The sequence below is a fragment of the Ostrea edulis genome, chromosome 3, assembly GCF_947568905.1.
Source record: "Ostrea edulis chromosome 3, xbOstEdul1.1, whole genome shotgun sequence".
NCBI classification, from domain to species: Eukaryota; Metazoa; Mollusca; class Bivalvia; order Ostreida; family Ostreidae; genus Ostrea; species Ostrea edulis.
In genome coordinates, this window is record NC_079166.1 from 45629584 (window position 1) to 45635482 (window position 5899).

The 5899-nt window shown below is 34.4% G+C and overlaps 1 protein-coding gene across 1 annotated transcript in view; it reads left to right on the top strand.

Moving 5' to 3' along the window:
- The first annotated feature begins 5828 nt into the window (after window positions 1-5828).
- LOC125676846 (ganglioside GM2 activator-like) overlaps window positions 5829-5899 on the top strand; it is a 2417-nt gene continuing 2346 nt past the window's right edge. The window contains exon 1 of the mRNA XM_048914699.2: window positions 5829-5899. This exon is cut by the window's right edge and continues 82 nt beyond it. The gene's annotated coding sequence lies outside the window, so the exon portion shown is untranslated.

Sequence of the window (5899 nt, forward strand, 5' to 3'; positions counted from 1 at the left end):
TCATATCAAGGACGTTACAGAAAAAGAATCTCTGCATTTTCCTGGAAAAGATTATACTGCACCGTTGGGCTAACACCGTTGGCCTAATGTACAAATATATTTTCCGTTTTGGGAAGAGTTCGTCATACAAATAGGTGTCATACAAAGCGATGTCATCTACAAGGCCAAGTGAGTTTTCGTACACAGATACATCACACATAAAATATAGTATCGTACAGTATATACATAACTCTCTTATTGGTATCCAAGGTTGTATTCATCGTACCCAGGATTATGTCTACTGGCCAGAAATGTAGAAGGAAATCGAGTCGTTTATTGGTAAATAGTGCTTTGGTGAGCAGGTATTTCAACAGTCTGTTGGAATTCCCATGGTCATGAATTGTGCTCCTGTGTTAGCTGACCTGGTTTTATATTCTTATCAAGCAGAGATTGTTAGAAAGGCTTTATATGAGAAGGGAAAATGTACGCTCTTGTACATTTCCTAAATATCCCTTCAGTTTTTATACAGTATCATCAAAATTAAAGAGGTCTTTCAAATGAAGTAGGCATTTAATCACTATGACCATGCGGGCCCCATCCTGGCACCAAAACATCGGTCCTACCCCTTGGATATTGAAATTTGCAATTTTGATAAATGGCTACTTTCCCTTCAAAATATCCATTTATTCTTAATTTGGTATCGACAGTATCAAAGAAGATAATACTTTAATGTTTTACACATACACACTACATGTCACGTTAGTCACCACCCAAGAGTTAGAACATCTACCCTGGGGATCATAAAATTCACAAATGTGGTAGAGGCCTTGTTGCTCTATATCACTATACATTTACAGAATAGTCTTTTGAAATGTCAAAATTTGGTAGTTTTTTTTTTCACCCTTATGCCCCGGGGGTACTGGACTCCTGAAATTTATTGTTTATGTCACCCTTTTTCCAAAGATGTTTCACACCCAATGAAAGGTGAAGATAACGAACAGTGATCAATCTCATAACTCCTATAAGCATGACAAAATAGAGCGTTGTCCAAACACGGATCCCTGGATATAGCAGAGGTGGGATCAGGTGCCTAGGAGGAGTAATTTCAAAAGACTTGGAAGGACAGTCACATAATGTATCAAGAAAAGGTTAAAAATAATCAATTGATAATGCACGGCGACCGACGCTGACAAATTGCAATAGGTCACCTGAATTACTCAGTTGAGCTAACAATTAACTACGTGACAGCTCAAAATGTTTCAAGTATTACATGTGTCATCTTTTTAAAGTCTTCAATTACTCTTTAACTTGCAAAATGTCATCTCTTGAATTGTTGATCTCTTTGCGTATCATAGATGGTGTCAAGTTTTGCTTTAGTTCATCTCTTGCAAATCAAAACGCATGTCTGGCAAAGCATTTTGATTCATGTTTCATCCCTTGAATTTTTCAACTTTTGCAAATTAAATCAATGTTTCATGTTTTGAATTCTTTACCTTTTGCGAATGATGTGACGATTCTTCTCTTGAATTCAATCATACTTTTAATCCACTTTCCCCCTAGTAATCAATACCTACGTTCGCCTTTTAAATACTAATTGATGTAAAACAATTCCTGGCTTTCATTGATAATTCTTATCTATCAATTAGAAATACAATATTGCATTATTACTCTCTCAATTTTACATTTTGTCTCAAACTGAAGCACTCGCGTACTGCACAATTCCATAGTAGATACATGTGTCCACATCACAAGCTGAACAATTGCTCTACTATTACAGCATATATTCTACTACCTAAATGCATGTACTATAACATAAATTGTTTAAAACAATTCAACAGGACGTTCAAATATCAAACGAAAAATTAAAAATTAATTTCTTTTGAATAGTATTTTTTCCTAGAGGGATGATCCTTTTTTTTCTAAGTGACCCTTTTTGATATTCTTACCTATGTTCCTAAAATTTAAAAGTAATAGCAAGCTCAGCACTAAGTCGCTTTGAGCAATCAATGTCGTTACGTAATAGATATAATCCAATTTTAAATATGATATGAAAACCAGACAGACTTGACCTACATCAAATTACTCAGTATAACATTGAACAAGAAACAATAGTGCAAGGACCAGATTTATGGACCGGAAAGATTTTGGAAGTGTAAGAACTAAAAAATTTACAAAAATTTGTTTCAAAGGATTACTTTGTATAAAAAGCGCGTGAAAATTACAACGCAAAGGCTGGAAGACTTTAGAGTTTTAATGAAATCCAAAAGTAAAGAAAGTATTGTTAATCATTTGAAGTAACAATTTATTGCTAGCGCAGTCGGGTAATAATGCAGCTAGACTTGAAAGGGGTATGGACATGATTTCAGCTTAAAACAAATTTAAACTATCATTTCATTTTTAATGTTTACAATGCTTAAATAAGAGCTCACAATTCTTTGTTATGTAAACAAACCTTGTGTTATATTTTTGTTTACATAGGTCAAATATAGCAGTAAAAGTTTCGTTTAATTAAAGCAAATTCCCTAATATACAAGTTGATTCCGAACACATTTAAACAGTTTCTAGTGTTTGTCACTTCTCATTTTGTTTTGAGTATTAAGCAATCTATAAGCTTTATGTAAATAAAAACATGGCACAAGCCTTGTCTTACATACTAGTAGATCTAATAAAGAATTGTGAGTGTTTTATCTCATTTGTAACTAAACAACTGACATTCAAATTTTTGCTGAGCATTAGAAATACCTTAGTTAAGCATTGTAAACTGGGAAAATAAAATTTAAAAATTTAGAGTTCAAATCGTGTACATGTCCCTTTAATATCGAGATTTAATCAAAGATTTAATTGAAAATTAAGATTTTGATACTCTTGTTCTTATACCACTTGCTTATACATGTATATACCATCTATTGTGTAATGATATGATAATTGTACTAGATACCAACATCAGGAAAGGAACTAATAAGTTGTGAGACCTTGTTTCCAGCGCTTTTGCATATTGAATGCACAATCTAATTAAAATCAGATCCTAAGATACGCTCACAATCGCTACAATAGGATCTGACATAACCCCATAGGGAGTCACGTCCGTATGATCTTTCACTTGGAATATTCATGAGAACTATCAGCCAGTCAGACTGCGCCATATACACAATGATGGCTATTTAGGCGGTTCTCAGCAATTCGTAAATAAGTTGCAGTTATCTCTCTCCTACGAAGTTTATTTCTCACCATAAAATTGTATACTCTCACATAAGAAATTTTAAACTTTCGCAATAATGCCTAATCTAGTCCGTCCATACAAACAACAAAACGTACGAGTTAAAATACAAATAAATCAAATTAATTGTGAATTGTGATTTCTGTATGAATAGGGATGGGTACCATTTGAATAGTTTTCTTAATTATTCACTCCAGTCGACGTAAACATCACATCTAACTGTGATGTGTTTTCTTTCAAACCAAACAATCGCAGCCGTTTTCCTTGAATTGTAAACACCGACGATTTTAAAGCCAACGCCCTGATTGGCTGATATAAAGTTCATCTGAACATGACCCCTAATCGGGTTATGTCAGATCTTCTTACGCAGAGTATACGGCGTGTATCTAAGAAGTCTGATTTTAATTAGATTGATTGAATGCATATACGATAATATATGTTCAAATCAAATAGACCATTTAAGTTCACTTTACCAAGTCCGATTTTCTGAAATCATGAAATCCTTCACTTCATTACCAATTGTTGTAGTATTTTTTCTATTTAAAAGTTCCAATCAGTAAAAGTGGTGAGAAACCACATTGCTGGTATATTTATTTCCCCGTAACTAATAATGATATATCATTCTGGTAAAAAATGCACTTTGACACAAACTTGCACTATACATTAAACACAATTAATATATCGAAATACATGAACAGATCTACTGACAAACAAGTTGATGGTACAGGGGTTTTAACAGTTTCGATTGAAGTCAGTATTTCGCAAATTATGTGGTCGTTATAACGATCTAGTTCGTCAATACAACCTATCATTGGGTCAAATGCTGTCTGACGTCTTTCATACCGATTGTTACGTCGTTCTCGGCGCACTGATTTGACTACAGATGGAGTGACTCCGTACCTGATCAGGATATAGGGCTCACGGCGGGTGTGACCGGTCGACAGGGGATGCTTACTCCTCCTAGGCACCTGATCCTACCTCTGGTATATCCAGAGATCCGTGTTTGCCCAACTCTCTATTTGTATTACTTATAGGAGATTTGAAATTAATCAGTGTTCGTTATCTTCACCTTGCATGCATCTTTTATTTCTAGGAAAATGTTTACGATACTCAATTTGACATGTTATGACCGTGTCTAGTTCACGTACATCTCGTGCATGACTTTTATAGAATACACCGCTTGTATACTTGTAAGCTTGAATACACTATTGATTTTCTTGTCTTCTAATTATAGAATGCCTCACTATGCGAAGGTTCTTATTGATTTTCTTGACATTTAGAATTATAGTTGGAAGTTTTATATGATATGCCATGACTTATTTTTCCGTGGTCATAAAAAAATAATATAAAAATCCTTGTCCTTCTTCATAAGAACACTTCCGCGATAACAGACATCTGTCCTGCAAAATGCATACGACTTATCAAATTTTATTGAACAGATTGGGCCGGTGTATAATGACCCCGATAGATATATATTGTCTATTCTTTTTTACTTTTATTAAATGAATAATCGAAAGGAAATATTTGATAAATGACGATAACCGTCAGCGATTTGAAGCTTGGACTACGGTTGTATATTTTCTTCCCAGAATCCTCTTCGAGATATATGTCGATAATAAACAAACACGTGTAGCTACTAGCTATCGGATGAATACCTACTTTGCATATAAAATGTAATTTTTTATTTTTCTATAAAATAAATAATAAAGCGATGCTGATAAACGGGTAATGTTCCCTTCGTTAGAAAACGTATATTTTCGGAAGAAATTACATTTCTTCATGATCCCGTGGAGATGCGAGTTAGAATAGATCTTCAGTACCCCTTGTTTGTCGTAAGTGGAGACTAAATGGGGCGGTCCTTCGGTTGAGACTGCAAAAACCGAGGTCCCGTGTCACAGCAGGTGTGGCACGGTAAAGATCCCTCCTTGCTCAATGATCAAAAGCGCTGAGCTTAGGCCTAAATTTGCAGCCTTTCACCGACAGTGGTGACGTTTCCATATGAGTGAAATATTCTCGAGAGGGACGTAAAACAATATTCAATCAATCGATCAATCATTTCTTCATGAGCTCTATTTTCAGACCTCATGCATAAAAATAAGCAAATCAGAAGTAGGTCATTTTCTATTCTGTTTTGAAAATTAACATGGGCATATCCTATATCAGATCTCCGTATATTTGTTATCAAGAGAGATGAGTTGTAAGGCAGTATTCAAGAAAATTGGTGAATCGAAAATCGTAGTAAATCGGTGGTGCACCATCTTAAATTGGACGCTGACTACACAAGACTGACTATGTCGCCTCGTAAAAACTGAACCGAACTAGTTTGCAACAAACATGTATACATTATCGAGGATGAAAGCAGTCCCAGTTTCAAAAGAAACATAAGAGAAAAGATTCAGTGCATGTAAATATTTTTTCTATAAAAGATTTGAAGAATAAGATATTGTTGTTTGATTTGACAAATCTATTTGATTGATTTATAATGAATGTGATTATTAATCAACACTGGAAATGATTGTAGTTTAAACGCAAAACCATAAAAAAAAATATCGTGTGAAATGATTGAAATCGTATCGTAATATTTCTTTCACTATATCAAAAATGACAGGCATGTGCATTATTACACATACCCTTTCAACTCAATAGATTTGAAAGAGATAAGAAAGACGTTGCACTGCAAAATCAAGTTGCCGACAGATCGAG